This window comes from Anomaloglossus baeobatrachus, chromosome 3 (genome assembly GCF_048569485.1).
Source record: "Anomaloglossus baeobatrachus isolate aAnoBae1 chromosome 3, aAnoBae1.hap1, whole genome shotgun sequence".
NCBI lineage: Eukaryota > Metazoa > Chordata > Amphibia > Anura > Aromobatidae > Anomaloglossus > Anomaloglossus baeobatrachus.
Window position 1 is genome coordinate 5,385,004 of NC_134355.1, and position 21,187 is coordinate 5,406,190.

The 21,187-nt window shown below is 50.2% G+C and overlaps 1 pseudogene; it reads right to left on the bottom strand.

The window, feature by feature from the left end:
- Positions 1-569: 569 nt before the first annotated feature.
- On the bottom strand, positions 570-2,186 carry LOC142295833 (uncharacterized; annotated as a pseudogene).
- Between the last annotated feature and the right edge of the window lie 19,001 nt (positions 2,187-21,187).

The following is a 21,187-nucleotide window of genomic DNA, read 5'->3' on the forward strand; positions in this document are numbered from 1 at the left end:
GGCATACGTGCCGGGCAGGCGGCCTACGTGAGCTGCTAAGTTTGGGCTGGAGGGGACCTTGGTATTCGGCCCCCACCGCTTCCCTCAGACTCGTGTAACCGGCAGGGTTCAAGGCTGCTCCGCGCTGCAGACAGCAGAGAGTCACTGAGGGTGGGGTCCCCCGCCACAGGGGCTGTGGGGTCCTGTGATGAGCCCCTCCGAGTTCTCCTGTCACAGGGGCTAGGGGTCCTGTGATGAGCCCCTACGAGTACTCCTGTCACAGGGGGCTGTGGGGTCCTGTGATGAGCCCCTCAGAGTCCTCCTGTCACAGGGGGCTGTGGGGTCCTCAGATGAGCCCTGTACAGTAGCAGAGAGTTACTGAGGATAGGGACCCCTGTCACTGAGGATGGGGACCCCTGTCACTGAGGGTGGGGTCCCCCTGACACCGAGGGCTGTGGGGTCCTCTGATGAGCCCTGGAGAGTAGCAGAGAGTCACTGAGGGTTCGGTCCCCCTGTCACTGAGGTTGGGGTCCCCTGTCACCGGGGTCTGTGGGTGCTATAGAAGTCATCCGTTATCAGCCACCTTTCTCTCATCCTCTCACTGATGATCTTTGTACAAGTATTGGATTTGGATCTGGACCTGGAGCGCTCAGTGATTGGATTCTGGTCCGATCCATCATGGCGTCGTCCATTTCTTGGCATTCTTCACGTTCTCTGTGTTCTTCACCTTCGTCCATTTCTTGGCATTCTTCACGTTCTCCGTCTCCTTCACCTTCGTCCATTTCTTGGCGTTCTTCACGTTCTCCGTCTTCTTCACCTTCGTCCATTTCTTGGCGTTCTTCACGTTCTCCGTCTCCTTCACCTTCGTCCATTTCTTGGCGTCCTTCACGTTCTCCGTCTTCTTCACCTTTGTCCACTTCTTGGAGTTCTTCACGTTCTCCATCTTCTTCACCTTCGTTCATTTCTTGGCATTCTTCACATTCTCCGTCTTCTTCACCTTCGTCGATTTCTTGGCATTCTTCACATTCTCCGTCTTCTTCACCTTCGTCCATTTCTTGGCATTCTTCACGTTCTCCGTCTCCTTCACCTTCGTCCATTTCTTGGCGTCCTTCACGTTCTCCATCTTCTTCACCTTCGTTCATTTCTTGGCATTCTTCACATTCTCCGTCTTCTTCACCTTCGTCGATTTCTTGGCATTCTTCACATTCTCAGTCTTCTTCACCTTCGTCCATTTCTTGGCATTCTTCACGTTCTCCGTCTCCTTCACCTTTGTCCATTTCTTGGCGTCCTTCACGTTCTCCGTCTTCTTCACCTTCGTTCATTTCTTGGCATTCTTCACATTCTCCGTCTCCTTCACCTTCGTCCATTTCTTGGCGTCCTTCACGTTCTCCATCTTCTTCACCTTCGTCCATTTCTTGGCATTCTTCACGTTCTCCGTCTCCTTCACCTTTGTCCATTTCTTGGCGTCCTTCACGTTCTCCGTCTTCTTCACCTTTGTCCATTTCTTGGCATTCTTCACGTTCTCCGTCTCCTTCACCTTTGTCCATTTCTTGGCGTCCTTCACGTTCTCCGTCTTCTTCACCTTTGTCCATTTCTTGGCATTCTTCACGTTCTCCGTCTCCTTCACCTTCGTCCATTTCTTGGCGTCCTTCACGTTCTCCATCTTCTTCACCTTCGTTCATTTCTTGGCATTCTTCACATTCTCCGTCTTCTTCACCTTCGTCGATTTCTTGGCATTCTTCACATTCTCAGTCTTCTTCACCTTCGTCCATTTCTTGGCATTCTTCACGTTCTCCGTCTCCTTCACCTTTGTCCATTTCTTGGCGTCCTTCACGTTCTCCGTCTTCTTCACCTTTGTCCACTTCTTGGAGTTCTTCACGTTCTCCGTGTTCTTCACCTTCGTTCATATCTTGGCATTCTTCACGTTCTCCGTGTTCTTCACCTTTGTCCATTTCTTGGCATTCTTCACGTTCTCCCTCTTCTTCACCTTCATCCATTTCTTGGCGTTCTTCACGTTCTCCATCTTCTTCTCCTTCGTCCATTTCTTGGCGTTCTTCACGATCTCCGTCTTCTTCACCTTCGTCCATTTCTTGGCGTCCTTCACGTTCTCCATCTTCTTCACTGTTGTCCACTTCTTGGCGTTCTTCACGATCTCCATCTTCACCTTCACCCATTTCTGTGTTCTCTTCTGCTTTTATCTTCTTCATTTTGGGTTTTCGGAGATCTGTTTTTTTGCACAGTCCCTTCAATAAACCCTAAAATATCACGTTAGAATTTTTCAGATCAAAAAATGTTGAAAGTCGAAAATGATGAATTAGCGAAAAACGTCTGGGCAGTGAGAAAGGCGCCCACATTGTGGAGGACACCGAAAAAAGGAGGACAAAAAAAAATGGCGCAAAGCCAAAATCAGTTTGCTACAATAATCAAATAGTTTAAAATAAAAACTTTTAGGCTATGTGCGCACTGGGAAATGAAATTTCCTTGCGTAAATTCCGCATGCGCTCAAAGATTACCACACCCGCGGTAAAAAACCGCGGGAAACCGCACCAGAAAACCGCATGCGGTTTGCTGCGGTATTGTTCGCGGTATTGCCGCGTGCGGGTTGGGATGTCCTTTATTGCATTCAATGCAATAAAGCACATTGAAGAAAAAAAAAAAAAAATACATTTAATTCTGATAGTAGATAGACAGAAGAATACAGTCAGGGCCAGAAATATTTGGACAGTGACACAAGTTTTGTTATTTTAGCTGTTTACAAAAACATGTTCAGAAATACAATTCTATATATAATATGGGCTGAAAGTGCACACTCCCAGCTGCAATATGAGAGTTTTCACATCCAAATCGGAGAAAGGGTTTAGGAATCATAGCTCTGTAATGCATAGCCTCCTCTTTTTCAAGGGACCAAAAGTAATTGGACAAGGGACTCTAAGGGCTGCAATTAACTCTGAAGGCGTCTCCCTCGTTAACCTGTAATCAATGAAGTAGTTAAAAGGTCTGGGGTTGATTACAGGTGTGTGGTTTTGCATTTGGAAGCTGTTGCTGTGACCAGACAACATGCGGTCTAAGGAACTCTCAATTGGGGTGAAGCAGAACATCCTGAGGCTGAAAAAAAAGAAAAAATCCATCAGAGAGATAGCAGACATGCTTGGAGTAGCAAAATCAACAGTCGGGTACATTCTGAGAAAAAAGGAATTGACTGGTGAGCTTGGGAACTCAAAAAGGCCTGGGCGTCCACGGATGACAACAGTGGTGGATGATCGCCGCATACTTTCTTTGGTGAAGAAGAACCCGTTCACAACATCAACTGAAGTCCAGAACACTCTCAGTGAAGTAGGTGTATCTGTCTCTAAGTCACCAGTAAAGAGAAGACTCCATGAAAGTAAATACAAAGGGTTCACATCTAGATGCAAACCATTCATCAATTCCAAAAATAGACCGGCCAGAGTTACATTTGCTGAAAAACACCTCATGAAGCCAGCTCAGTTCTGGAAAAGTATTCTATGGACAGATGAGACCAAGATCAACCTGTACCAGAATGATGGGAAGAAAAAAGACTGGAGAAGAAAGGGAACGGCACATGATCCAAGGCACACCACACCCTCTGTAAAACATGGTGGAGGCAACGTGATGGCATGGGCATGCATGGCTTTCAATGGCACTGGGTCACTTGTGTTTATTGATGGCATAACAGCAGACAAGAGTAGCCGGATGAATTCTGAAGTGTACCGGGATATACTTTCAGCCCAGATTCAGCCAAATGCCGCAAAGTTGATCGGACGGCGCTTCATAGTACAGATGGACAATGACCCCAAGCATACAGCCAAAGCTACCCAGGAGTTCATGAGTGCAAAAAAGTGGAACATTCTGCAATGGCCAAGTCAATCACCAGATCTTAACCCAATTGAGCATGCATTTCACTTGCTCAAATCCAGACTTAAGACGGAAAGACCCACAAACAAGCAAGACCTGAAGGCTGCGGCTGTAAAGGCCTGGCAAAGCATTAAGAAGGAGGAAACCCAGCGTTTGGTGATGTCCATGGGTTCCAGACTTAAGGCAGTGATTGCCTCCAAAGGATTCGCAACAAAATATTGAAAATAAAAATATTTTGTTTGGGTTTGGTTTATTTGTCCAATTACTTTTGACCTCCTAAAATGTGGAGTGTTTGTAAAGAAATGTGACAATTCCTACAATTTCTATCAGATATTTTTGTTCAAACCTTCAAATTAAACGTTACAATCTGCACTTGAATTCTGTTGTAGAGGTTTCATTTCAAATCCAATGTGGTGGCATGCAGAGCCCAACTCGCCAAAATTGTGTCACTGGCCAAAGATTTCTGGACCTAACTGTAGATAGAGGGATAGATAGATAGATAGAGGACAGATCGCTACATTTCCCACGGTCGGCAGTGAGTTCACATTACCGGCCGTGGGAAATGACCTCTGCTGTCTGCTGCTTTCATTCAGCGCTCTGTGACAGTCGCGGCTGGATGTAAGCAGCGCAGGACTTCGGAGCTGTGGATTACGCCGGAGCTTTGTTTCGGGGGGGGTTAATAAAATGGTGAAGAGGCTTGTTTGTTTTATTTAAAATAAAGGATTTTTCGGTGTCTGTGTTTTATTCACTTTACTTACGGGTTGATCATGTCAGCTGTCACATAAACGCTGCCATGATCAAGCCTGGAGTTAATGGCGGTGGTCCCCCACCACCATTAACCCCTTGTATTACCTTGCTGCCACTGCTACACGGTGGCAGGAAGAGCCGAGGACACGCCGGTATTGCCGCATATTGCATGCGACAGTGCCGGGGCAGCTGCGGCTGATATTCTCGGCTGCCGGAGGTGGGAGTGAGGCGGGGGACATTATCCCTGACCCTCTCCATCCCCAGCCTGAGAATACCGGGCCGCCGCTGTGTGCTTACCTCGGCTGGACGGTGAATATACAGCGGAGCCCACGTTCTTTTTTTTCTATATTTCCGTTTTCTTTCTATGTGTGTTCTATGTCTGTGATGTCTGTGTCTGTGATGTCTGTGTCTGTGATGTGTCTGTGTGTTCTGTGTGTGTCTGTGATGTCTGTGTCTGTGATGTCTGTGTGTTCTGTGTGTTCTGTGTGTGTGTGTCTGTGTGTGTCTGTGTGTGTGTGATCTGTGTGTGTTTACTCTCTGCTCCGCTTCCTCTTCCTTTAATGACATCACTTCCCTGCAAAACCGCAGACAGGCGATGCACATTACCGGAGGTAAACCGCGAAATACCGCAGGGAATAACGCAGGAAAACGCAGTGAACCGCACAGAATTTGCTGCCTGTGTTATTCCCTGCGGGATTTCATGATTAACATTGGAGTCAATGGAGTGAAATCCCGCAGCGATGTGCAGAAAAGAAGTGACATGCAATTGTTTTTGCTGCGGGAATCCCGCAGCAAAACACGCAGCTGTCAAATTCCGCATAGTGCGCACAGGATTTTTTTTCTCCATAGGTTTTGCTGGTGATTCACTGCAGAGATGTTATGAACATTTTCTGCAGCGAAACATGCAGCAAATCCGCGGAAAATCCGCGGCAAAATCCGGTAAGTGCGCACATGGCCTTACTCCCAAAAAAATCTCTACCCAGAAACTGCCGGAGAAAGGGGGCAGGGAGCGTGGCCCGAGCCCCTCACCACCAGGAGCAGCTCCTGGGTCAGTGTGCACTGCTCGCGGATACTGTAAACTCCACAGCGGAGACTGCACTGTAGACCACAGGTCGCTTTAGGCCTGCGACACACGGACAGCAGGATGCACTGCACGGACCATGGGAGAGGGCAGATCATGATGACATCACTGCATAAACCATGGGAGGGGGCAGACCATGATGACATCACTGCACGAACCATGGGAGGGGGCAGATCATGATGACATCACTGCATAAACCATGGGAGGGGGCAAACCATGATGACATCACTGCATAAACCATGGGAGGGGGCAGATCATGATGACATCACTGCATAAACCATGGGAGGGGGCAGACCATGATGACATCACTGCACGAACCATGGGAGGGGGCAGACCATGATGACATCACTGCACGAACCATGGGAGGGGGCAGATCATGATGACATCACTGCACGAACCATGGGAGGGGGCAGATCATGATGACATCACTGCACGAACCATGGGAGGGGGCAGATCATGATGACATCACTGCACGAACCATGGGAGGGGGCAGATCATGATGACATCACTGCACGAACCATGGGAGGGGGCAGATCATGATGACATCACTGCACGAACCATGGGAGGGGGCAGATCATGATGACATCACTGCACAAACCATGGGAGGGGGCAGATCATGATGACATCACTGCATAAACCATGGGAGGGGGCAGACCATGATGACATCACTGCATGAACCATGGGAGGGGGCAGATCATGATGACATCACTGCACGAACCATGGGAGGGGGCAGATCATGATGACATCACTGCACGAACCATGGGAGGGGGCAGATCATGATGACATCACTGCACGAACCATGGGAGGGGGCAGATCATGATGACATCACTGCACGAACCATGGGAGGGGGCAGATCATGATGACATCACTGCATAAACCATGGGAGGGGGCAGATCATGATGACATCACTGCATAAACCATGGGAGGGGGCAGATCATGATGACATCACTGCATAAACCATGGGAGGGGGCAGATCATGATAACATCACTGCATAAACCATGGGAGGGGGCAGATCATGATGACATCACTGCATGAACCATGGGAGGGGGCAGATCATGATGACATCACTGCACGAACCATGGGAGGGGGCAGATCATGATGACATCACTGCACGAACCATGGGAGAGGGCAGATCATGATGACATCACTGCATGAACCATGGGAGAGGGCAGATCATGATGACATCATTGAACGAACCATGGGAGAGGGCAGATCATGATGACATCACTGCATAAACCATGGGAGGGGGCAGATCATGATGACATCACTGCACGAACCATGGGAGGGGGCAGACCATGATGACATCACTGCATAAACCATGAGAGGGGGCAGATCATGATAACATCACTGCATAAACCATGGGAGGGGGCAGATCATGATGACATCACTGCATAAACCATGGGAGGGGGCAGATCATGATGACATCACTGCACGAACCATGGGAGGGGGCAGACCATGATGACATCACTGCATAAACCATGAGAGGGGGCAGATCATGATAACATCACTGCATAAACCATGGGAGGGGGCAGATCATGATGACATCACTGCATAAACCATGGGAGGGGGCAGATCATGATGACATCACTGCACGAACCATGGGAGGGGGCAGACCATGATGACATCACTGCATAAACCATGAGAGGGGGCAGATCATGATGACATCACTGCATAAACCATGAGAGGGGGCAGATCATGATGACATCACTGCATAAACCATGAGAGGGGGCAGATCATGATGACATCACTGCATAAACCATGGGAGGGGGCAGACCATGATGACATCACTGCATAAACCATGGGAGGGGGCAGACCATGATAACATCACTGCATGAACCATGGGAGAGGGCAGACCATGATGACATCACTGCATGAACCATGGGAGGGGGCAGATCATGATGACATCACTGCATAAACCATGGGAGAGGGCAGATCATGATGACATCACTGCATAAACCATGGGAGAGGGCAGATCATGATGACATCACTGCATAAACCATGGGAGAGGGCAGATCATGATGACATCACTGCATAAACCATGGGAGAGGGCAGATCATGATAACATCACTGCATAAACCATGGGAGAGGGCAGACCATGATAACATCACTGCATGAACCATGGGAGAGGGCAGACCATGATGACATCACTGCATGAACCATGGGAGAGGGCAGACCATGATGACATCACTGCATGAACCATGGGAGAGGGCAGACCATGATGACATCACTGCATAAACCATGGGAGGGGGCAGATCATGATAACATCACTGCATAAACCATGAGAGGGGGCAGATCATGATAACATCACTGCATAAACCATGGGAGGGGGCAGATCATGATGACATCACTGCACGAACCATGGGAGGGGGCAGACCATGATGACATCACTGCATAAACCATGAGAGGGGGCAGATCATGATGACATCACTGCATAAACCATGGGAGAGGGCAGATCATGATGACATCACTGCATAAACCATGGGAGGGGGCAGATCATGATGACATCACTGCACGAACCATGGGAGGGGGCAGATCATGATGACATCACTGCATGAACCATGGGAGGGGGCAGACCATGATGACATCACTGCATAAACCATGGGAGGGGGCAGACCATGATGACATCACTGCATAAACCATGGGAGGGGGCAGATCATGATGACATCACTGCACTGGGATTTAGGTATCCAGTGTATGTAATGACATCACTGCATTTGTCCGCCCACGCCTGGCCACTGTTTGCCAGCCAACTCTCAGGATCCAGTGTGAGGGGAGTATATGATGTTTAATTTAACAGTACTTGTAGAAATCTGTGGGGAATTATACTGTATATACTGTATATAGGGAGCTGTGGGAGCATCACACTGCGTATGGGGGAGCATCATATGGGGGAGCAGTGGGGGTGTAGGAGGTGGTCGAGCCCTGCAATGTGAAGTGTATGGTTATGTAGAGTGCAATGGGTTATCCTCATTGCTAGATGCGTATGTTAATATGTTGTGCTGCTAGCTGAGTGCAGGTTCAAGGTGCACTAGCGCAGGACTGTTACCAAAGGTGCCACCCAATAGTTGAGGTGAGATAGCGGCAGAAGATTCAGATCTCTAGAAGAGCCAGTCTAGAATTGGCTTCAAGTGTGAAAAGATGGTGGCCTCGGTGCTAGGGCCTATCAGGGAACCCTGAGGTATCCTCGAGAGGTCCGGATCCTATGGCTCCCCCGGCGGGCTTAGAGAGTCGTCACCTAGAGAGCCGCCAGAGTCCAGAATCGGACAAAAGTGAAGGGAGTCTGAGGGAAAGAGACGCAGACCCTGGAACTTGAGGGCGAGATCCAAGATAGTGGAGAGGTAATACCACACGGGGAGGAAGGAAGCAAAGGAAGACCATGTCTGTCATAACGGTGTGAAGAAGAAAATGAACTTTCTGGTTGGCTATGTAAGCTCTGTTGTCGGGTTTGTTACTGGCTATCTACAGCGAGGACCAGTAGCGGGGTGACGGACACAAGCCTGAAGAAACCAGTAAGTGTTGTGTACCCCACACAAGGTCCCATGAGCACCTGTGACGCCCTGGACTAGTCAAGTCGTCACAGGGTACTGCACGCTCTTTTTCTACCCGTGCAGTATTCAACCCCCCTGGTTCTGGGTCTCCATCCTGCAGCGCTGCCTCCATCAGCATTCACACATCCTAGATACACCTCGCACCACACCTGTCAGGCACACCAGTGGGCTGCTTAAGCAGGAATAGGGCCGCCCACCTAGGGGTCAGGCAGGGAGGTGGGAGGTGTCAGTTCAGTTGAGTGGTAGCCCTCGAGCTGTGAGGAGCTCTGAGGAAGCTGGGAGTTGGAGCTCCCAGGGGAGAAGCAGACTATGTCGCAGACGTTGGTCTGGACCTAGAGCAGTCAGAACCCCGGTTGCAGGGGATTGAGGCTAGGTGCCTGGGACCTGTCTTGGAGGACGGTCAGCAGCCTGGTCCTATCACCGGTCCGGGACCGAAGGCACGTCGGGGTACACGGATCCTAGGTCGGGGAAAAGCTTCAGGCGACCCGGCAATTAACCTGCGGAGGACAGGGCCTATATGGACTGTTCCCACTAAGCTCAAAGATCGGGGCACTAGCGCAATAAGGGGGGGTAGGGCTTTTGAAACAAGCAGCCCACTGAAATCTCAATCGTGAGCCCTGAGAGCAGGCTCCTTCACATAGCCACAGCGGGGAGTGGGGCCCGGAAAGCTCCAAGCCGACGGGCCACAAAGGACACTCTAAATTCTGTGCCAGGAGGCAGGTCACAGACCACCAGACAGTGCTGCAGGGGAGGGGACCCGGACAAGCGCCCCTCGAGAAGCAACGGCGTTCAGAGACTTGGTTTACCCTGTTGTCATTGCTGAGTGAGTACGAGTTTAATCCCTGCAACCAGCGAGCCTGCGCTCTCCCTGCATCCCATAGCACCATCCAGAGTCCCGGGGCCTTCCCCTACCCGTGGAGGGTAACGTCATCTTGCTGCCCCACTCCATCCCCCCGGGTACTCCAAACGGCAGCGGCGGTACTCCCAATTACTGTACACCATGGGTGGCGTCACGAGCTATATCTCTCCCCTGTAAATACCCCCTTGTCCATTTGAGTGTGGCCCCTAGCCCCTGGGACCGGAGACCCTTGAGCCACGAGTAATCGTCACCCCCGGATCCGAGCGGTTCGATCCGCTGCAGGGGCGGCACACACCCAGAGTCTCCTTAGCAAAAGAGTCAGGCCCCCGAGCGTCCAGGGACTGGCACCCACCGTCCTTTAGGGGCATAACACTGTGCAGAGGAAGCTGTGTGTAGGGAGCTGTGGTGGCATAATACTTTCTATAGGGAGCTGTGGGTCCACCATACTGTGTATAGGAACATCATACTGTGTGTGGTGAGCTCTGGTTATATCATACTGTGTACAGGGTAGCTGTGAGGACATCATACTGTGCATAAGGGAGCTGTGAGGACATCATGCTGTGTGTAGAGGAGCTGTGGACGCATCATACTGTGTAAAGGGGAGTTGTGGGGGCATCATACTGTGTGTAGGGGAGCTATGGGGACCATCATCTATAGGGGAGGTGTGGGGACATCATACTGTGTATAGGGTAGCTGTGAGGACATCATGCTGTGTGTAGGGAGCCATGGACCCATCATACTGTGTATAGAGGAGCTGTGGGAATATCATACTCTGTATAGGGTACCTGTGGGCCCATCATACTGTGCATAAGGGAGCTGTGAGGACATCATGCTGTGTGTAGAGGAGCTGTGGACGCATCATACTGTGTAAAGGGGAGTTGTGGGGGCATCATACTGTGTATAGAGGAGCTGTGAGGACATCATACCGTGTGTAGGGGAGCTATGGGGACCATCATCTATAGGGGAGGTGTGGGGACATCATACTGTGTAAAGGGGATCTGTGGGGGCATTATACTGTGTATAGAGGAGCTGTGGGAACAACATACTGTGTATAGGGAGCTGTGGGGGCATCATAATGTGTATAGCGCAGCTATGGGGGCATCATACTGAGTTTAATGATAGGTAGTGGAGATAGATAGGAGAGCGATAGTGTAGAATAGGGACATGCAGTGCAGGGAAAGCTGCGTGCCACAAATCAGCATTTAATACTAGAAATAGGCATTTTCTACTTGTCAGTGCCTGCTAAAGAGTTGCCCGTGAATAATCTAAATAATTGTTGCTACGTATTACTGCTCGCTCCCAATTAGCCAGTGAAACACATTTGTAGGTATTGTCAGTTAGTAGTGCCTGCTGTAAATTTACTAGTGAAATAGGTAAAAAGGTTTTGGCACTTTTCAGTGTCTGCTCCAAATTACGCAGTGAACCACATTTGGAGTTATTGATACTTTTCAGTGCCTTCACAATATTGCCAACTCAGGCAGGAAATAAATATAATTTATCTTTTCTGACAGGTGTGGGCCTTGGGTTGTGGGTACAGCAACAGAAACACTTCCGGTACTGGACAGCCTACTCCACTAGATTTCTCTGGCAGCCGCACATCATTTCAACTTAAAAATGAGGGTGATAAACAGCATGTGCCGGAGTGGACGGCAAGCGCTGCATCAAGTGGCCTCTCCTCATCTTCCTGCACCTCAACATCACACACAGTTCATTCCTTACATGTGCCACCCCAATTATACTTGTTTCCCCATGTCACCAACCGGCAAACTGACTATGGGGTCCCGAGCATGGTTGATTTTCCAGAGCTGTTCACACATTCTAGCCAATGGGCATCAGACGTCTGCTCCAAAGATTCCCAGACTGAAGAGGAGGAAAGCCTCTGCCCAAAGGGTCTGAGCAGGATCCCCCCTCTTGTCAAATACATTAACCCCCGGGGGTGCAGGTGATGATGATGAGATTCAGATACCTGAGGCACATGTGTACTGTGCTGTGATGTCAGGTCAGGGAGAGCAGGAGGAGTGGGACAACACAGAGCATGACGATGAAGCTGTAGATCCCACTTGGTGTGAACCCAGAGGCACACAGCTGTGTAGCTCAGCAGATAAGGAGGAGGAAGCCGAGGAAGTTACATTTGCAATTCCCTTAGGCTGGTTTCACACTACGTTTATTTAACATGCGTCAGGAACGTTTTTTTGCTGCAAAAGCGGATCCTGCTTTTACAGCAAAAAATGCATGCAAACGCATCTGTTATTTTGCAGGATCCTGTCACTGGATGTTTAGGGGCGGGCATTGGAGTCATGTGATCGGGAGTGAGGGGAACTAGACTGGGAGCCGGCTTCTGACAGCTGCAGACGCTGGTAACCAAGGTAAACATCGGGCTTGGATACCCGATATTTATCTTGGTTACGAGCGTCTGCAGCTGCTAGGAGCAGGGCTGCCTGCACACGTAACCAACGTAAACATCGGGTAACTAAGAGAAGTGGTTACCCGATATTTACCTTGGTTACGAGTGTCCGCAGCTCTCAGGTGGGAGAGAGAGGGAGGAGAGGAAGGGGGAAAGACAGAGATAGAGAGAGAGGGTGAGGGAGGGAGGAGGAGAGAGACAGATCACGCGAGACTGGTTCTGGGCATGCTCAGTACAAAAGCAGGATCCTGCCTATCAGCACGCCAGCGTTCACCTGCGTTTGCGTGCTGTTTAGTCAGGATCCAGCAATTTGCAGTATTTGGACGCAGCTCAAAAACGCTACAAGTAGCGTTTTTGAAACATGTTAAAAAACTGCAAGTTGCTGGATCCTCACTATAACGCACGCAAACGCAGGTGAACGCATGTTAACGCGAGTCCATTGCAAATGCATTGAAATGAAAACGCATTTGCACTGGATCCGCTTTTCCGCTAAAAAAACGTTATGGACGGATGTTAAATAAACGTAGTGTGAAACCAGCCTTACAAACACATAGTGATGCAGCCATGAAAAGCACTGTATCCTCAGCCACAACTCTGGCTGCGGCCAGCAGCGGGTGCGGGTCTGCAGTGCGCAAGAAGGGTTGCCTAGCCTGGGCCTTTTTTGAGGCCGCAAAGCATCATCTAACTTTCATTATCTGCCAACATTGAAAACAACTCAGTAAAGGCAAAATTTCAAATCATTTCACTACTACATGCATGAACCGGCACATGCGCCAGCACCATGTATCACTTTGGCAATCTTGCTGCGCTAGGATGCAGCCTACTGGGCCTACCCAACCACTGGCCACCAAGTCATCCGCGTCTGCTGCTTCTTCTTCCTGCATCACTGTTGAAACTATTCTTACACAGGTCTCTGACCGCAGAACCTCCACTTGTTTACCCGCTACAGTCAGGGTGAGTGACAACCCAGCGGCTGTTACGGAAGTGACCATGATTGGTGTTTTTGACCCATGTGAGACACCGAGTCACATCCTGTGTGTTGTATAGACCATACTTCCCTGCTGTGCCAACAGAGTATGGGGAAATGGGGGGTATTGATGCCGCTGTCCTCCTGTCTGCCTTAAAGGTTTTTAATTTCAAGACTCCAAGATGGGTCTCCAAATTGTCTTTTGTCGGTAGTCAAAAGAAGGAGCCAGCACGATTTCTATACTGTATTTGTTGATAAAATAGAGATTTTTGGCAAAACATTGCAATATTTTGAGCCACCCCGCCAACGTCACGGCACCCCAAACAAAATATAATATTTAGTGTAGGACTGCCCCATGGGATTTGCCGTGACGTTGGCGGGGTGGCTCAAAATATCGCAATGTTTTGCCAAAAATCTCTATTTTATCAACAAACACAGTATAGAAATCGTGCTGGCTCCTTCTTTTTGATTTTGTCTGTAGTGCCAGGGTTCTGGGAGCTAGAGGCCTAATCCTGTCACTCGTGCATCTCTTGATTTTTAAAGTGAAAATGACAGTCCACATCCTGTGTGTTGCATGGATCATACTTCCCTCCTTTCCCTCCTGTGCAAACACACTATGGGGAAATAGGGGGGGGGGGAATGATGCCACTGTCCTGCTGTCTGCTTGAAATGTTTTTAAATATCTAGACCCCAAGATGGGTCTCCAAGTTGTGTCTTGTCTGTAGTGCCAGGGTTATGGGAACAAGAGGCCTACTCCTGTCACTCATCCGTGTATGGGTGTTGTATGAACCAAATCATGACTTTGGAGTGGGCACACTTGAAGGACCTCTGCACCCTCCTGCACAGTTTCTGAATGGCTACAAAGATGGTTAGCGCTGATGATGCCGTCATCAGCATCACTATTCTGCTCATCTACATGTTGGAGTACACTTTGAGTAGTCTGCAGGAGGAGGTGAGGGTCCCAGAGGAAGAGGAGGAAGCAGAGGAGAATGAGGCAGGGATACCATTTTATGTAAGGTCCGCACAGTCGTCGCACAGGTGGCTGTCACGGGAGGGTGGAGTCCATCGATCGAGGTGAGCTCATGGTAAAGTGGTAGTGAAGTTGCAAGAGCCGAGGAACAAATCGAGGAGGAAAGAGGTGATGGGCACAGAAAACTCAGGAGACGAAGAAGATATTGATCCCGTCTTTGTTGTCCGTGGTTGGTGTGAAGAGACAAGGAGGAGGAGGCAAGCTTGAGCGTTACCCGGCCACCAACACAACATGGACTTGGACCTCATAGAAGCGTCCGACACGAGCGCCTTCTTGCTGCAACACGATGTCCGTATTGTGAGGATTAGAAGTAGTGCTGACTACTGGGTTACCACTCTGTTAGAGTCATGGTACAAAAGTCAATGTAGCAAGATGCTTCCCCCCTGGAAAGGGACGCGTGGCTGCTGGAGTACCAAAACAAGCTTGTAGACCATCTTAAGAGTAGTTTTCCAGAGACAGCGGTGATGCACACAGCGTGCATGGCAGATCTAGAATTACAACCACGGGAACATCGTCAACGCAGAAACATCAGCAGCAGTTCATGTGGCAGAAGCCATTTCTGTGAGGTTTGGCACACATTGTTTAGACCATCGCATGCACCCGCAGAACAGAGAAGACGTCTGACACATAGTGAACAACTGGAGAGGATGGTGCAGGAGGATCTAGAGCTCAATATCAATGCAATAAGGGGGATTGGACCCTTTTGCATTTTGGCCTTCAAAAATGGAAGCGTGGCCTGAGCTTGCCAGTCACGCCTTGGAAGTGTTGGCCTGCCCAGCAGCCAGCGAACTCTCAAAACGTGTCTTCAGCGCTGCAGGCAGTGTATTGATGGACCGCATAACTTTCATAAAGATGAACAAGTCATGGATGTCCAGTGACTTTGCCACCCCAGTCCCAGACTGTGCAGATTAGGTTACGGTGTACTGCCAGGGTTCTGGGAGCAAGAGGCCTACGCCTGTCTGTCATCTTTCTGTCTGTGGTGAAGGTAGAAATGTTGGTTCAGGCCTTGTTACAGGGCCGGTCCTAAGCATCCAGGTTGCTTTGTTGGACTATTTGTAGTCTATGCCAATTGTTTCCCCTTTTCTCATTTCCTGACCTTAATTTTTGGAAATGTGGAGACTCCATGTAGGGCTTCCAAATTGTCTTTTGTCTGTAGTGCCAGGGTTCTGGGAGTAAAGGGTGCTTTAGACGCTGCGACAACGCTAACAATATATCGTCGGGGTCACGTCGTTAGTGACGCACATCGGGCGCCGTTAGCGACATCGAAGCATGTGACACCAAGGAGCGACGATCAACGATAGCAAAAACATCAAAAAATCGTTGATCGTTGACACGTCGCTCCTTTTCATAATATCGTTGGTGGTGCATGCCGCTGGTTGTTCGTCATTCCTGCGGCACCGCACATCGCTATGTGTGACATCGCAGGAACAACGAACATCTCCTTACCTGCGTCCACCGGCAATGCGGAAGGAAGGAGGTGGGTGGGATGTTCCGGCCGCTCATCTCCACCCCTCCTCTGCTATTGGCCGCCTGCCGTGTGACGTCGCTGTGACGCCGCACGAACCGCCCCCTTAGAAAGGAGGCGAATCGCTGGCCAGAGCGACGTCGCAGGGAAGGTAAGTCCGTGTGACGGGTGTAAGCAATGTTGTGCGCCACGGGCAGCGATTTGCCCATGACACACAAACGATGGGGGAGGGTACGCTCGCTAGCGAGATCGCAGCGTGTAAAGGCCCTTAAGACGTCTATGCCTGTCACTCATGTATCTCTTGATTTGTAAAATTAAAACACCGGGCCACATCATGTGTGTTGCATGGACCATACTTCCCTGATGTGCAGAGACACTATGGGAAAATGAAGGAGGGGCAATTGATGTCACTGTCCTGCTGTCTGCCTGAAATGTTTTTAAATCTCAATGCTCCAAGATGGGTCTCCAAGTTGTGTCTTGTCTGTACTGGCAGGGGTATGGGAGCACCAGCCCTACACCTGTCTCTCATCCACCTCAATATTTCTTATGTCAATAATCTAGGAAGCTAATGACTATGCCAAATCAGTGGTGCTGCACTGTAAAATATATTTTTGCTGTTTAGGAAACTTTTCGACCCCCCTAAAGGTGTTTTCTCTGCCTTAGGTTTGGCCTCCCATTAAATCCAATGGGGTTCGAAAGGTTCATCGAACATAGCGTTTGTTCGGTAAGGCTCAGAAAAGTGAGCTTTGAAATAACCATCTCTCCAGAAGAGATGACTTTAGTGCCACATGGACCATAGTCCCGATTATCCGTACTGCAGAGGAGCAGACTTTAGTGTCATGTGGACCATAATTCCGATTATCTGCATTGCAGAGGAGCAGACTTTAGTGTCAAGTGGACCATAATCCCGATGTCCGTACTGCAGAGGAGCAGACTTTAGTGTCACGTTGATCATAGTCCCGACTCTCTGTAAGGCCCGAAACACACATCCGTGAAACACGTGCGTGTTTGGTCCGTTTCCGTGTATACTGGAGACACGGCCAAACGTGCACCAATGTTACTATATCTCAGCGGTTACAATTGCGTTTTTGGTTATGTCCGTGAGTCCGTCTCCGTGATGCGTTTTTTGGTCCGTTTTCTGCACGCAACACGCAGCACAGACCCAATGAAAGTCAATGGGTCTGTGCGCACGTCCGAGTGACACGGACGCATCTCTGTTTGCTCCCTGTACGTTTTGTGCTTTTTTCATGTGATGTCGGTCTTTTTTCTTTTTCTGTTTCGTTCTCTCCCTCAGTCCGTCGGTTGGTCTCTATGTCTGTCGGTCGGACTCTCTGTCTTATCTGTCCCTCTCGCTGTCTGTCGGTCAGTTCCCCCCCCCTCTCTCATACTTACCATTCCCCGATCTCCGGAGCTGCGCTGCACGGCTGTTATAATAACTCCGGCGGCTTTTACTATTTTGAAAAAGCCAGCCGCCCATTAATCAATCTCGTATTCCCTGCTTTACCCGCCCACCGGCGCCTGTGATTGGTTGCAGTCACACACGCCCACCACGCTGAGTGACAGCTGTCTCACTGCACCCAATCACAGCAGCCGGTGGGCGTGTCTATACTGCGCAGTGAAATAAATAAATAATTAAAAAAAACGGTGTGCGGTCCCCCCCATTTTAATACCAGCCAGATAAAGCCATACGGATGAAGGCTGCTATTCTCAGGATGGGGAGCTCCACGTTATGGGGAGCCCCCCAGCCTAACAATATCAGTCAGCAGCCGCCCAGAATTGCCGCATACATTATATGCGACAGTTCTGGGACTGTACCCGGCTCTTCCCGATTTACCCTGGTGCGTTGGCAAATCGGGGTAATAAGGAGTTATTGGCAGCCCATAGCTGCCAATAAGTCCTAGATTAATCATGTCAGGCGTCTATGAGACACCTTCCATGATTAATCTGTAAGTGACAGTAAAAACACACACACACCCGAAAAAAATCCTTTATTAGAAATAAAAAACACAAACAAATTCCCTCATTACCAATTTATTAACCCCGACAAACCCTCCATGTCCGGCGTAATCCACGGACCTCCAGCGTCGCATCCAGCTCTGCTGCATGGAGGTGACAGGAGCAGCAGAAGACACAGCCGCTCCGGTCACCTCCACGCAGCTAATGAGATGAGTAGCGCGATCAGCTGCTGTCAGTAAGGTAACTCGCGGCCACCGCTGGATCCAGCGGTGGCCGCGAGTAACCTCAGTGACAGCAGCTGATCGCGCTACTCATCTCATTAGCTGCGTGGAGCTGTCAGGAGCGGCGGTGTCTTCTGCTGCTCCTGTCACCTCCATGCAGCAGAGCTGGATGCGACGCTGGAGGTCCGTGGATTACGCCGGACATGGAGGGCTTTGTTGTGGGTAATAAATTGGTAATGAGGGAATGTGTTTGTGTTTTTTATTTCTAATAAAGGATTTTTTCTGGTGTGTGTGTTTTTACTGTCACTTACAGATTAATCATGGAGGGTGTCTCATAGACGCCTGACATGATTAATCTAGGACTTATTGGCAGCTATGGGCTGCCAATAACTCCTTATTACCCCGATTTGCCAACGCACCAGGGTAAATCGGGAAGAGCCGGGTACAGTCCCAGAACTGTCGCATCTAATGTATGCGGCAATTCTGGGCGGCTGCTGGCTGATATTGTTAGGCTGGGGGGCTCCCCATAACGTGGAGCTCCCCATCCTGAATACCAGCCTTCAGCCGTATGGCTTTATCTGGCTGGTATTAAAATGGGGGGGGAACCGCACGCCGTTTTTTTTAATTATTTATTTATTTATTTCACTGCACAGTATAGACACGCCCACCGGCTGCTGTGATTGGGTGCAGTGAGACACCTGTCACTCAGTGTGGTGGGCGTGTGTGACTGTAACCAATCACAGGCGCCGGTGGGCGGGTAAAGCAGGGAATACGAGATTGATTAATGGGCGGCCGGCTTTTTCAAATTAGAAAAAGCTGCCAGAGCAGTGTGAACGCCGTGCAGCGCCGGTGATCGGGGATCGGTGAGTATGAGAGAGGGGGGGACACTTCAGTCACTCAGGGGATTAGCGGTCACCGGTGAATCCTTCACACGTGACCGCTAATCAGTACACGGCACAAAGACAGAGCCGCGGCATGACTATGAAGTCGGGTGAAGTTCACCCGAGTTCATTCTCATCCCGCTACTCTGTCTTCCGACATGTAGTAACGACATTTTGCATCACACACGTACATTTCACACGGACAACACATACACATGTCAGTTATTTCACTCACGCACACACGGACATTCCACACGCACATACGGCTAGCATACGGGATACACACGCAGGCCACACATACCATAAAAACGGACCTAAAAAACGGAAAACGGACCCGAAAAACGGCTTGTTTTACACGGACGTGGTTTTCACGGATGTGTGGCGGAGGCCTAAAGCAGAGGCTCTGCCTCTTCCCACAATGCTGATATCATGGTATAGATGGTTCTTTGGTGAGATGTCTCCATATCGGGAGGATTTGCAGAATCTCCACGTTGTGGGGATCAGCTGATGAGACTTCTCCACACATCACCATCGCGGTAGTAGAGGACAACCTTCCTATATTAGAGATTCTCCACATCTGATAAAGTACAACCTTTCTGTTGAGTATGCTGGGAGTTGTAGTCCTGCTGCCCAGGTTGCAGCCCGCTGCTGTCCCACCACGTCCCGTATGTGAGGCCGGTATGTTCAGCACCATGGACAGCCTACCCAGGACTCCCTCCACAGTGCAGGTCATGCTGGCTATCATGAGTCAGGAGTCCTTCATCCACACTGGACCATCACCCCTTCCTCCTCCTCATCTGTTGTCACGACCTCCTCCACAATCCATTACTTCTGATCGGGGGACATCTATGACATGTCGGAGGTCGGCTGCCATCTTGCTCCTGTGCTCGGCTGATGGAGTCCTCCAATGGGTTGAGCCAAGGGTTTGTCCAGTTTCTGGAGGTCACTGGTGACCTTGTGGATGGTCCTCCTCCGCTGCCTCCTCTTCCTCTGAATTCATGACCTTGACTGACCTGATGACGCTCTTGATCATGGCGTCGGAGCCGTCCTGCACAGTCATCGGAGGTCAGGTTCTGGTTAGTTGTGACTTTGGACTTGAGCGAACAAAACCCGGCCGTCGCCTTAGATTTTCAGATGTTTCTTCGTCCTTCGAGTCCGAGGTCTTATTATGGGATATTTTCTATTAGATCCCTGTGATACAAACAAACAGGGACCACCTGCTAATATGATGGGGTTAGACACAGAGCCACAGATGTTACTGGGGTCTTGTGTGGATTTGGACCCGCTGAACCAGTGATTCATGGGAACGTGGATTTACATCAGTAAACTATTAGGGTACGAGCAGTATATGGGGCCCTGTGCAGGAGCAGTATATGGGGCCCTGTGCAGGAGCAGTATATGGGGCCCTGTGCAGGAGCAGTATATGGGGCCCTGTGCAGGAGCAGTATATGGGGCCCTGTGCAGGAGCAGTATATGGGGCCCTGTGCAGGAGCAGTATATGGGACCCTGTGCAGGAGCAGTATATGGACCCTGTGCAGGAGCAGTATATGGGGCCCTGTGCAGGAGCAGTATATGGACCCTGTGCAGGAGCAGTATATGGGGCCCTGTGCAGGAGCAGTATATGGGGCCCTGTGCAGGAGCAGTATATGGGGCCCTGTGCAGGAGCAGTATATGGGACCCTGTGCAGGAGCAGTATATGGGGCCCTGTGCAGGAGCAGTATATGGGGCCCTGTGCAGGAGCAGTATATGGGGCCCTGTGCAGGAGCAGTATATGGGGCCCTGTGCAGGAGCAGTATATGGGGCCCTGTGCAGGAGCAGTATATGGGGCCCTGTGCAGGAGCAGTATATGGGACCCTGTGCAGGAGCAGTATATGGGCCCTGTGCAGGAGCAGTATATGGGCCCTGTGCAGGAGCAGTATATGGGGCCCTGTGCAGGAGCAGTATATGGGGCCCTGTGCAGGAGCAGTATATGGGGCCCTGTGCAGGAGCAGTATATGGGGCCCTGTGCAGGAGCAGTATATGGGGCCCTGTGCAGGAGCAGTATATGGGGCCCTGTGCAGGAGCAGTATATGGGGCCCTGTGCAGGAGCAGTATATGGGGCCCTGTGCAGGAGCAGTATATGGGGCCCTGTGCAGGAGCAGTATATGGGGCCCTGTGCAGGAGCAGTATATGGGG